Source organism: Callorhinus ursinus, unplaced genomic scaffold, assembly GCF_003265705.2.
Source record: "Callorhinus ursinus isolate GAN/ISIS: 27379988/994484 unplaced genomic scaffold, GSC_fseal_2.0 scaffold1, whole genome shotgun sequence".
Lineage (NCBI taxonomy): Eukaryota > Metazoa > Chordata > Mammalia > Carnivora > Otariidae > Callorhinus > Callorhinus ursinus.
In genome coordinates, this window is record NW_027397063.1 from 70,550,711 (window position 1) to 70,564,268 (window position 13,558).

The window sequence follows — 13,558 nt, forward strand, 5'->3', positions numbered from 1 at the left end:
TAAAGATTTTATTTATTTGAGAGAGAGAGAATGAGAGATAGAGAGCACGAGAGGGAAGAGGGTCAGAGGGAGAAGCAGACTCCCTGCTGAGCAGGAAGCCTGATGTGGGACTCGATCCCGGGACTCCAGGATCATGACCCGAGCCGAAGGCAGTGGCTCAACCAACCGAGCCACCCAGGCGCCCCCTCAGTGAATTCTAGTACACATGATTTTGGAGTCTCCTTTAAGGTTCAGGTGCTCAGGGACAGACTAGGTAATGTCACCGCTTGCTTCCTGCAGGGACAGAAGTCTCTACTGGCACCAGCTTCACAGAGGTCCAGCCCGTGCAGTCACAAAAGGCTCCATGCTCAGAAGGAGGGCCTTGCACTTGTTTAAATGATCTGCAGTCACAGTTCGAAGTTCTTAATTTTTTTTTAAAGATTTTATTTATTTATTTGATACAGAGAGAGATAGAGAGAGAGCGCAAGCGGGGAGAGAGGGAGAGGGAGAAGCAGTCTTCCCAATGAGCAGGGAGCCGGACACGGGGCTGGATCCCAGGACCCTGGGATCACGCCCTGAGCTGAAGGCAGACGCTTAACCAACTGAGCCACCCAGGTGCCCCGAAAGGCCCCATATTTTCTCTTGTCCACTGGGCCCAACTCTCATCTTTTCCTGAAGGCCTTCTTTGATAAAATTCAATTATATAAAAAACAGTTAAAAGGGATTCTTCTCTAGACCACTCAGTAGCTACTAAGACATCAAGAGACAGAGGAGGGATGATTCTATTGACTAAACTTACAGTTGTTGGAATCATGAGACCTTTCTGATCCAGTGCTCACCCCCCCACCCCTCATATTTCAGGGCCTTTGAAGAATATGCAGAATGTGAAAGTACCACACTTCTGAAGGCAACAATGTTTAGTACCTTGCCCAAGGATAGAAGCAGGTGAGAAATCAGCTGTATTAATGGGTGCTCTGGGATTACTTTCACAGATGTCCTCGAAAGGCTGGTGCAGGTGTGGTGGGGATGGGGGAGGACACTTCAGGAAGGAAGCTGAGAGGCTCTATAGCTGTGCTGTCCAGTACCATAGCCACAAACTACAAGTGGCTATTGTGCACTTAAAATGAGGCAAGTCTAAAATAAGATGTGCTTCACTCATCATCTGGAAAATGCAAATCAACACTATAATCAACAAAACACCTCGCACCTGTCAGAATGGCTGAACTCAACAACACAAGAAACAACAGGTGTTGGTGAGGATGTACAGAAAGGGGAACCCTCTTGCATTGTTGGTGGGAACGCAAACTGGTGCAGCCATGATAGAAAACAGTATGGAGTTGCGCAAAAAGTTAAAAGTAGAATTACCCTATGACCCAGCAATTGCACTATTAGGTATTTACCCAAAGAATACAAAAATACTAATTCAAAGGGATACATACACCCCAGTGTTTATAGCAGCTTTATCTACAATAGCCAAATTATGTAAACACCCCAGGGTCCATCGACTGATGAATGTATAAGGAAGATGTGGTGTGTGTGTATATACACACACACGCACACACACAATGGGTTACTACTCAGCGATAAAAAAGTACAAACTCTTAGCATTTGCAATGACATGGATAGAGCTAGAGAGTATTATGCTAAGTGAAGTAAGTCAGAGAAAGACAAATACCATATGATTTCACTCACATGTGGAATTTAAGAAACAAAACAAATGAGCAAAGGCGGGGGGAAAGGAGGCAAACCAAGAAACAGACTGGAGAACAAACTGCTGGTTACCAAAGCGGAGGTGGGTGGGGGAATGGGTGAAACAGGTGATGGGGATTAAAGAGCGCACTTGTGATGAGCACCACGTAATGTACGGAAGTGTTGAATCACTATATTATACACCTGAAACTAATATTACACTGTAGATTAACTGGAATTTAAATACAAACTTAAAAATATAGATGTTAACAGGAGTCTTTAAAAAAATAAAATAAGATGTGCTATAAGTGTAAAATGGACACCAGATCACTAGATTTTAATGTCTTGTTTCTTAAAGTAAAATATTCTATTTTTATGTTGATTACATGCTGAAATAATATTTTGAATATATTGAGTTAAATAAAATATGTTAAAATTAATTTCACCTGTTCCTTTTTACTTTTTAATGTGAATACTAGAAATTTTATATGTGTAGTTCACATTATGTTTCTTTTGGAGAGCATCCTTCTAAAGATTTCAGAGTATTGAAAACGACTTAAAATGTTCAGAAAAACTGCTTCTCCCCAAAAAACTCACATTGCCCTTCCTCTCCCAAAGAATATGCCTGTGTAGTCGAGAACTGCAGAATTATTATAGTCACTTGTACAGGAAAGTCTCAAACTTCTGTCCACTCTTGCCACTGGAACCAATTCAGATGCTGGCAGAACTGTTTCTACTGCTTTGTCTGTTTGTCTGGTTTTGTAGAAGTAAACTATAGAGAATGCAGAGAAGGGCAGGAAGGAAGTAAGCAAGGGAAGGTCACTGCACCAGCCTTAGCTCTACAGTATTATATTGTTACAAATTGTGGGATTACAGCAGCCGTGGCCTGACTCCTCCTTGTCAGTCATGCTACCTTAGAAAAATAATTAGCTTTGGTGAAGAAATTGCCTGGTGCACTGGTCTGAAGTGTAGGTAGAAGCAGAAAATTATCTGTATTTAAGTTCTCACTTGAGCAGCCTCCTTCAGTTATGGAAAATACAAGACACTGGGTGGACTCCAGTATCTTCAGTGTTTTGAATGTCTCTTAAAAGCAATGTGGTAAGTGAAGATGTCAGCTCTAAATCAATGTGTATTGGAAGCTAGTCCTAACCCAGTCCTCCTAGAGCCTCTAGTTCTCTGGAAAGTGCCCCTAGTGTGGGAATGTGAGTGAGGCGGGAGGAGGGGGTGGGGAGGACTGGTGCCTTGGAGGGAATAACTTGGAATTCTGGACTTTCTGCAGTTTCCAGTAGGTTGAAGCTCAAGCATTTCTCCTGGCACCTAATAAGACATATATCAAATCAGTGTACACTAAGAAGAGCTAGTTTGATCTTGTCATGATCTTGACTTTAGGCAGTGAAGGCATCTTGACCTGTAGTCTTTCTTGTTAGAAGTTTTTAAACTACAAATTCAATGTCTTTAGTAGACATAGAACTCTTCAGGTTATGTATTTAAGTGAGTCTTAGTCATTTGTGTCTTGAAAGGAGTTTGTGTATTTCATCTAAGTTTCGAATTTATGGGCATGCAGTTGTTTGTGATATTGTCATACTCTTTTAACGTCCAAGACCTGTAGTGATGGCCCCTTTTTCATTTCATTGCTTTGGTACTTTGTCTTTTTCTCTTTTTTATCAGTCAGGCTACAACAATCTGGTACTGTTGACATTTTGGGCTGAATAATTATTTATTGTACAGGGTTCACCTTTCTAGGATGTAGGATGTCCAGCAACATTCCTGGCCTTTATACCCACTAGATGCCAGTAGCACTGCATCTTTATCCCTACCCCCACCCCAACTGTAACAATCAAAAATGTCTCAACATTGCCAAATGTCTCCTGAGAGGCAGAATTACTTACTCCTGGTTGAGAACCACTGCGTTAGGCTACCAATTATCTTTTGGAGCAATTAAAAAAAATAAGAACAACTATATCTTTTGTACTTTACTTTCATTTTAACTATTTCTGGAAATCTTCATTTCTTTGTGTAGATGCCAGTTCTGTTTAGTATCATGTTCTTTCTGTTGAAGGAAGTTGTTTTGACCTTTGTTTTAGTGCAGGTCTGTTGATAATAAATTTTCTTGGTTTTGTTTGTTTTTTGTTTTTTTGTCTGTCTTTTGAAGTCTACTTTTCCATCATATCTGAAAGATATTTTCCCCGGGGCACAATATTCTGCATTAACAGTATTTTTCCTTTAGTGTTTTATAGTTATTACTCCACTGTATTCTGAGTTGCATAGTTTCTAAGTCAGCTGTAATTCTTTGTTTCTCTGTACTGTATCTTTTTCTCTGTGGCTACCTTCAAGATTTTCTCTTTAACTTTGACTTTTCAGCAGTTTGAATACAATATGTGGGAGTGTGTATTTTTTGGTGTTTATTCTGCTTGGGAATCTGAGCTTCTTGTACGTGGTTTGGTATAATTTATTATTTTTGGAAGATTCAGCCATTCTTCAAATGTTTCTTCTGTTATCTCTCTCTCCTTCTTAAATTCCAAATACACTTTTATTAGACTGTTTGATATTTCCTACACTTGAACACTTACTTGGATTTTCTTGCCACTTTTTTATCTTTGTATTTTAGTTGGGTAATTTCTATTATAGAGCTTCAATTCATGCTTTCCAAGTTCATGCTGTACCAAGTGTACTGACTGGCTTTTTGAAGGTATTCTTCATCTCTGTTACTGTGTTTTCTGTTAGCATTTCCATCTGACATAGTTTTTATCTCTACTGAAATTTTCTATCTGATCATTCCTGTTATCCACCTTTAATATGTGTGATTAATATATTAATTAATGCTATTTTAAATCCCTCTCATAGTTCCAACACTTAGGTTATCTCTGAGCCTCATTCTGTTGGTTGATCTCTCTCTTAACAGTGGGTTGTTTATCTTTTTCTTTTTTTATGTGTCTCATAATTTTCTATCCAGTGCTAGGCATCTTGTATAAAACAGTAGAAATTAAGATAATGTATGAGTCAAATAAGCATGTTTCTTCTTCTGCTAGGTCAGTAATGTGGAGTGTTGAATTAGTCAGTAGTAGAGCTCGGTTTGGGTTTAGTGTTCTCCCTTCAGTACACCATTGATTTCAATTTCCTGTACTTAAAGTGTGGGCTGGAATGCTGCAGGGATTTTCCCAATATTCCTTTTCCACTCTCAGCTTCTAGCCTTCCTTTCAACCTGCACCAAAAGGGCCTCTCTCCATGCCTTTGCCTTTCCCTCTGCTTGTAACCTGCTGCTTGATAGCTTGGTGGTAGTGGGAGCCAGAGGACCAGTCATCTTGGTCCAGGCTCTCTTAAGCAAGCCTTATATGTTTGGGCCTTCAAAGTGGGGCTTCCTCAGTCCCTCAGTCTCCCTATGCCAGACAAAATTCTACCTTGCATCTTTGATGAGTCTTGAGAAGATGAGTCTTCTGATTCCTGTAATCGTATTGACATGAGATCTTGGGCCCAAGACCATTTCCTGTCCCTCCTTTCCCAGGGACAGAAGCTCTTTGTCCTCGCTCACTGCTACTCTTACCCAATATCAAGGGCCCTTTACCTGAGCCCTGGAGGCAGCAGAGTCTGCTGCCCCTTTCCCAGTGGCTTGAAGCTATCATTCATAGGAAAGGGATGGCAGGACTTGGGCGTTTTCCACAGTGGGAGCTTACTCTCCTCCAGCAAGGCCTTGCCCCCCAAGGGTGGTGCTCTGTGGTATCTTCCTTGTCCCCACTTTTTCTCATCAGCACCCAGTGAGAAGATGGAGAAGAGGCTGTAAGTGGAAACAAGCTCCTTTTTGGTCTGAGGCTCTCAGGGATTATAAACTTTCATCCTTTTCCCCAGTTGGCCTTTAGCAATTTGTTAACAATTTTAGCTGAATTCTTAGCACCTTGTATGGTACTTGATGTCTCTTCTTCAGTGCTCACATCCTATCTTCTTGGTGGGGCCAGTCTTTCCTTGGAGCTCAGGCTACTTGCTTGGTCTATGACCCTTGCCAGGAGGTCCAACCATCCCAATTTGTGTGGTACTGAGGAGTTTCCCAAGACATGGGACTTACAGAACTAAAATGAGGAAAAGTCCAGTTGTGTACCCTAACCTCAGCTCTCCAACAGGTTTAAGGAAAGATTTTCTATAGTTTTTCTAGTTGTTTAGGTAAGAGTGATGTTCTTTCTAGGTCTCTGCATCCTAGGTAGAAGCCAAATTAATGAAATACACATGTTGAATGTGAACAAAAATTGTTCTTGAGATAGTAAAAAACCATATTGGGTAAACATCTGTTTCTTACTAAGGCAGACGGATTTTTGTGAAATTTTCCCTAAAATAGAGAATAAGCAAAATTAGTTTAGTCTCTGCCATTCTTTTGTCTGTCAACAACAGATTTATCCTGTTATCTAAATAAACTCCAGCTGAAGAGGTAGATTCTCACCTATTCTTCCTATAACTCTACTCAACATTCAGCTAGCACTAGATTTGGATTTTACTTCCAGCAGGTGAGTAGCTCCTGTAGATTTTTTAGTGAAACCAAAAAAAAAAAAAAAAAAAATCTTGATCCCCTTTTGTGGAGGAGGAATAAGGCTGAGTACAGCAATAGGCTTTCAAAAGAATAGTGACCACCTTTGGGTAAATGTGTATGTATGTGTACACATGTGTGTATAATTTTACTATCAACTGTCTGGAAACATACTTGATTTACATTGCCATTGGTGGTATATCTGGTCTTGTGGTTTTTATTTCAGATATCAAGGGAGCCTGGGAGTGTTTGTGACCCCTCCAGCCAGCACTAATGGTAATAAGGTAGGCAGCCTCAAGGCAATGCTTTAGATTTTGTGTGATGATGAAGGCTCTTTCATTTGCTCAGTTATTCCTTGGAGTATCCAAGAGAAATACTTACAGCTGTTCAAGGAGCTTGTAGGCTGTATATATGAGATCTTCCTATTAAAATTGTCAATAGTTTGAATAGTATAAGAAATATGGCACAGAAATCTTAAGGCCAGGAGCATGTATAATCTCAACAGCTGTGGGGTTTATATGGCAGTAGATATCATAGCTAAGATGTATAGTGTTTATCATGTGTCAAGCATTGTCCTAAGAGTTTTACATCTATCAACATATTGAATCCTCACACATAGAAACTTCATAACAATCCAGGGGCACCTGGGTGGCTCAGTCAGTTAAGTGTCTGCCTTCAGCTCAGGTCATGACCCCAAGATCCTGGGATCGACCTCCGTGTTGGGCTCCCTGCTCAGTGGGGAGCCTGCTTCTCCCTCTCCCTCTGCCATTCCCCGTGCTTGTGCTCTCTTGCTCTCTCAAATAAAATCTTAAAAAAAAAAAGAAAAGCTTCATAACAATCCTAGGACATTAGGTATTATTATCTACATATTACAGATTAGGAAAATGAGGAATGAAGAAGTTTGGTAATGTGTTCAGGTCACACTGAACAAATGATGACTTAAGTTCATGTAGTCTGTTCCCAGAGTTCTTTCAACCACTATGACAAAGACAAAGAAGAGGTCAAGATTTCAGCTTTCAGGAGGGTATATAGTAGTGTGGGAGCTGTGTATAGGTCGACAAAAAAACCTTTCAAATAACATTTTGATTTTAGGTTATGTACCAAGCAGAGATGTATGGAAAGCTAAAAGAGGACATGCTAAGGAGGAGGATTCAAAAAATGATAAAGTGATGTTTCGTACTCACTACAAGTCAACAAAGTATGAATTACACCGACAGGTGTGGTCAAATATTTGATTTAAACTTCACGTAATACAGATAACCCAGTACTGGGGAAATGCTGCAAAAACAACTTGCAGGAAGATCTCTACTTCTCTTCAGGAGATACTTGGATACTTGCCATTTCAAAATTGAAGATGACTTAGATGCTACTTGCCATACGGAAGAAATTGAGGCTGTGAAAAGTTTTATCGGTTCCACTTATGATTAAGTGACTGAGAATAAAACCAGTGAATGGTAGGTAAAAGAACTTTGGTTTAAAGGTGACGACATGGACCTTATCAACTCACATGAAGCACAGTGAGATTCACAAATGACTAGAAAATTCCATAACCCTCCAAACCAATCCTTGTAATCAGAGGACACCCAGGGGAGCAGGACAGTCGACAGGTACATCCACAACTTTAGTGAAGTCTGTTGGCAGGGACTCTGACTTTCTCGAAAAAGTAGGATGCTTTGAAGGCTTGTGATTGGTTTTTCAGGTCAAGTGATTATTATAAGAAAATATTGTTTATGACTATGGATGGGATGAAATCTTTAACCTAACCTAAGAGCAAATCACCAAAATCCTCTCTATACCTACTGGATGACCTACATGACTTTATACAGCTCTTAACAGGCACTCATTGACATGTGAATTTGATATTCTCATGGAGGCAAAAATAATCTGAGAGTAAGATGAGAGTACTCAGATTGTATTGAAAGGTATAATAATGTGGAAATTCTGTAGGATGTTTTCTTAAAGCTGATTTTGACCAGGGACGAAAATGTTTAGAGTGTTGGTAATCTAGTATAGCTGATAGCCCTTAATAAAAGGATGTTATATTTGCTTTAATATAGTACTTGTCCTCCAGACAAGTGAAAGAATTTAACAACCTCAGCTACATTATGATAATCTGGAGTTTTCTACTCAAAAGAATTGAGTGAGGATGTACTTTTGAAGGGCCAATTCAGTACTTAAGGCATTGTCAACAATGAGTAGAAAGGGGAGCACTGTTCTACTAGGATCAGCTCTACTCCAAAACTGTGGTTATGCCTCTCTCTCTCTCTCTCTCTTTTTTTTTTTGATGAGTATTACTTTCTAAATTGAAATGATCCCACAAAACACTTGGTTTGAGGCTTGGTGAAGGATGCCTTGTAGATAACAGATGCAGAGGACATTGGATTGGAGTGTTTAGTGAATGTGGCTTCTCAGGTCTCCCCAGCCGTTACTGGGACAGGTGTTTAGGCTGGTGACACTCAGGTTCTGCCTGCCCAGGATGGAGAAGCTTTCCAAGCCTCTAATATCCCCAGCTACATTGTCCCAAAATTCTAGTATACTACATGGTTACAAAAACTGCCTTTCACAAGCCAGATCATCTGGATCTCTAACCTTCAGGATCCAGGAATGATCCTTGCTAAGCTACCAACATTGTCTTGCTACATTGCCTACAGTTGATATAATAATGACTAGGCATCTTACACAGTCATATTTTGATGTTGTAAGAAGAGGAAGTTGTGAGGGGCATATGAATTCAGGTCTGCAATGGTCAGAGGTATAGTGGGAGTTAAGCAGAGCACTCTGGTCAGTTCTTACCACATAAATGGGCAGGTATGTCTGGGTGTTGAAGGTGTTTGTGACCACTCTCATGGTACTTATGGGCCTAACAAAACTCAACTGCATGTTTTTTCCATGGTCTCAGTAGTTTGCCACACCTGGCTTTGGGAACCATTTGGTTGTTCAGATTCCTGTCTGGAACATCACAAGGCCTAGACAGCCACTGACTAGTTGCCAGAGTCGGAAACTCTGCTTTTATAATTGTTTCCTCACAGAGTAATGGTGAGGGCTTGTGTAATAGGATATGTTGGTGCTATGAATCAAAAATGGCAAGTATTAACTTGTATAACAGTTGTAACAAAAAGTATTTTGTATAAATATAAGAAACCTGAGTAGGAACTTAAAAGTGCAATCTGCACTGATCAATTTAATTTGGTGCCTCTCAACCTTTTTTTTTTTCATAGTTCCCCTTCCCACAAAGAGATTTTCTCTTAAAGTGTTCACAGATTTAAGGCCAAATGATGAATATTGCTTTTCCCCCATAGGTGAGGATTAATGAAAAGAGTAGGAAGGATCTTACTGTTACTACAGGCAGTACTAGGTATTTTATTTTCAGGTTGTATTTGGAGAGAAGCAAGCATCTTTGCCTCTTTAGAGTAGGAAGTTCAGACTGGTAAAAGGTAGTATCTTCTCTCTTTTTTTTAACTTAGGGGAAAAATTAAAGTAACTTTTTACATTGGGCACTTTTTCTTGTTAAAAGATTAAGGTGATGGTTGTTTATTTTTGCAGGTATTTTTACAAAGAACTAAGATTTTAAGCAGTGTCATATATCTGGGTTTTTTAAACAACTTTTTAAACAGGGTTTTTAGAAACTTAGACTAAATTATTCTTGTCTTGAGTTTTAAAGCTATTTAATTTTGTGAGCTAATTACATTAGGAACTAAAGTGAAGTAGGTAATGGCTTGGAACTTTGCCACCTTTTACACTTTCTACTTTGGGAGTTGATTATAAATGAGGGTGGTGGGATGAAGGTGGATAGAATTAGTGCAGTGGCATTGGACTTCAATAATTGAATGGAAAAAGGACAGCCATTGATCTCATCATGCTTTAAAATATAAACCTATAACTTAATTATTACACTGTGTAACCACCGCTGAGATCAAGAAAGAGAAGATTGCCAGCCTTCCACATGTTGCTTCCAAATTACAACCCTTCTCCCCATAGGTAACCACTATTCTGACCTGTAGAGTAATTCCTTTTCTTATAGCAGTGTTCCTCATCTGGCATGAGCATCATCTGGGAACTTGTTAGAAATGCAAATTCTTGGGCCCTTCCCGAGACCTAACACACTTATACATTTTTGTGTGGGGGATGAATATTTATGTAATTAAAGTCTACGGCAGTGATTCTCAAGCTTTAGCATGTATGAGAATGACTTGGATGGCCTATTAAAACGGAGGTGCTGGGGCCTACACCTAGAGTTTTTGATGATCTCTTTCTGGTTGTCTGTTTTATTCACTGATTCTAATTTTCTTATGTGCTGGGCATGTTTGACTCTGTGCAAGTCATTGCACTTGAAATGTTATTTTGCTGGAATAACTGTGAGGCCTATAATGCAAGTACTTTGCTCCAAAGAGTATTTGCATTTGCTTCTGCCAGGCACCTGGGGGCACTATCAGTCTGGGAACGCCTGTTCAAAGTTTGATTTTTCCTGGACAACTCCAGGGATTCTTACTTATGTTTTAATTCTCTTTAGATTATCCCAGTTCTTGTTCCCTTCACTCTGAGATCCCGGAACCCAGATTGTTGTAGGGGAAAGCCTCCTATCAGATTCCCCAACTCGTTGGGATCCAGAGTTTGTCCCTTTCTGTACCCTGAAAGGCCATGAGAATGGAGGGTCTGAGTGTCTGGGATTAGCTAGTACTCTCAGGTAGAAAGTGGTTTCTGGCTTGTTCACCTCTCTAGATTCTTGACTTCTCTTTACTTTTGGCCTGGTAATTCCTTACTATTCTGTAATCTCTTTGACGCTTTTGAAAAGATTATTTTAAATATATTTTATCCAGTTTTTATAGTCGTTTTCAGTTACAGGACTGATGTGAACAACCTGAACCACCTTTACCAGAAGGGAAATCTGGGAAATAAATTATTAATGCATAGGATTTTTTCAAAATACTGTGGTTTTTCAAAACATTAAAACATCTATGGATATTTATATCCTTAAAAAACTTTTGTTTTTAGCTTACAACTTCTCCCAGACATGGGACACACAAGATGGTTTTGGTATAAGAACTCTCCTTATGGAAAGATTCCCAGGGTTGCATATTTATGACCTTTAACCACTCCAAAAGGCTCTGATATTTCTGGTGGGTTCCAAGGAATGCTTACCACAACTTCAGAAAGCCTGACAAAATGCAGAGATGTGCCTAGTACAGGATCCATTTGCAGTTTATGGGTTTATTTTTGCCTGTAGCTCTAACCAGTCTGGACACACCAGATTTAGGAAGCATAGATGGCTTACACTTTTATCCCTAAGGTGGTTTCTGTCTGGGATAACATGTGGAATGCCCCAAACTTTATTTACTGTCAAGTTCTAAGCACTTGATAGATGATATTTTAACCACCTCCTTCTCTCCCCCAAAAGTGTGTCATATCATCTTTTTTTCCTGTTTGACGCCTGTCATGTTGCTCCCTTGAGATAGGCAAGATTCTCAAAGAGAAAATACCCCTTCCCAACCCGTTGCTGACGAATCAGAATACATTCTTTCCAGATAGGAATGATTCTGTTATATTTATCTTTAGATATCTTTTGAAGGGGACTGGAGATGGAAGTACACTAATGCTACACACGTGCATTTGGAAGGTAAACTGGTAGGCTTTCCAGATGTCAGAGATTGTTAGTAATATGGTGAGACACTTTATCTTGAATACTCTCACTGATGCTTGATGATTAGGATGCATAGCAATCCGTGTAGGCTAGGTTTGGGGCAGGAACGAACGGACTCTGAGAGCTATTTGTAGAGTCCCCTAAGGATACTTGACAGTCATGAAGGTCAGGACCCCCTGAAGGTGGTAAGGGTTAGTTGTAGTGGAGCACACAACCTCTCTAAGTTGTGTGTCGGGATAGATGCCAGAATTTAATCCTGATGGTAGCAAGCGTGAGCGTATCTCACATACAGGCTATCACCCAACTAGTTAGAGCAGAGAATGCCTTAAGGCAGTAGAGCATATGCTGCTCCCCAGTACCTTTCTCTGCCTTTCTTTTCCCTCCCTGAGATGTGCCCAAAATCTATGCATAGGCTTATGGTACTAATGCAGGATGGGAGTCCCACCAGGTCAGAGGGACACTGAGTCTCCTCAGTCTGTGTTTTTCTTTATCAGTTTAGAGGATGATGTCATCAATATCTAAATCAGTAAACCTGGATTCTTGTTACCCTGTTGCTGGACCTAAAGTTCATGTTTTGTGTATAGACTTTCAAACTGTACCCCAGTACGTAGGAACTCTCCAGTTCAGAGCTACAAATAATGGGCATGTGTGTGGGAGGTGGGTGCTTTCCGTATAACACAGGGGCTTTCCAACCGTGGGATTTCTCAAGTTACAATACTTAAAAAGTCATGACCCAGCACAATCCACCCCTTAGTTGATAACTTTTATATGGGCCAACACATTGATCTCCAGACCAATATGATGCCATCATTTATTATTTTCACACAATTCATCCCTTAAAAATAGAAATAGTGCTGTCACAAATAATAAACTTCCTTATTATAATTCCTACTTTACTGAAAGGTGTGGAGAACTAGGACCACATGAAGTCCACTCAGTTGTTGTTTTGTTTTGTTTTTAAAGATTTTATTTATTTGACAGAGAGAGAGACACAGTGAGAGCAGAAACACAAGCAGGGGGAGTGGGAGAGGGGGAAGCAGGCTTCCGGCGGAGCAGGGAGCCCGATGCGGGGCTCGATCCCAAGACCCTGGGAACATGACCTGAGCCGAAGGCAGACGCTTAACGACTGAGCCACCCAGGCGCCCCGAAGTCCCCTCAGTTTAACCTTTTCCTTATGGACATAGCTTACTGAATCCCATGTGTTTGGGGAGTTGTCTGGGGTGTGGGGATTTTTCCCTCTTTAGTAGCACATGCTCCTCCTCCCTCCCTGGCTAGAATATAATCTTAAGGGCATGTGGTTGGAGACCACCATATATCTTTTTTTTTTTTTAATTTTGTTTATTTATTTGACAGAGAGAGACACAGCCAGAGAGGGAACACAAGCAGGGGGAGTGGGAGAGGGAGAAGCAGGCTTCCCGTGGAGCAGGGAGCCTGATGCAGAGCTCAATCCCAGGACTCTGGGATCATGACCTGAGCCGAAGGCAGACGCTTAACGACTGAGCCACCCAGGCGCCACCGAGACCACTGTATATCTTATGGCTACAGTTTCTTCAGCATTATTGTTGCATAGCTGGTCACCTATAGCTGTGTCACAGATCTTTGAAGTAGTCCTGAACTTTGGAAATTATATACTCCATTCTGTTCCTGAGTATATAATTCCAATAGGGATTTGTGGGAGCTATTTAATGACTCCCAGTGATGGGATAGTTAGTTCCAAGTAGCATCTCCCCCTGTATTCCTCA

The 13,558-nt window shown here is 40.5% G+C and overlaps 1 long non-coding RNA gene across 1 annotated transcript in view; it reads left to right on the forward strand.

Annotated features, from left to right (window-relative positions):
- LOC112821983 (uncharacterized) overlaps positions 1–12,936 on the forward strand; it is a 14,051-nt gene extending 1,115 nt beyond the window's left edge. The window contains exons 2-4 of the long non-coding RNA XR_003207576.2: positions 841–924; positions 6,405–6,462; positions 7,271–12,936. This is a non-coding gene — a long non-coding RNA (uncharacterized lncRNA). The remainder of the gene's footprint in view (positions 1–840; positions 925–6,404; positions 6,463–7,270) is intronic.
- Positions 12,937–13,558: the final 622 nt, after the last annotated feature.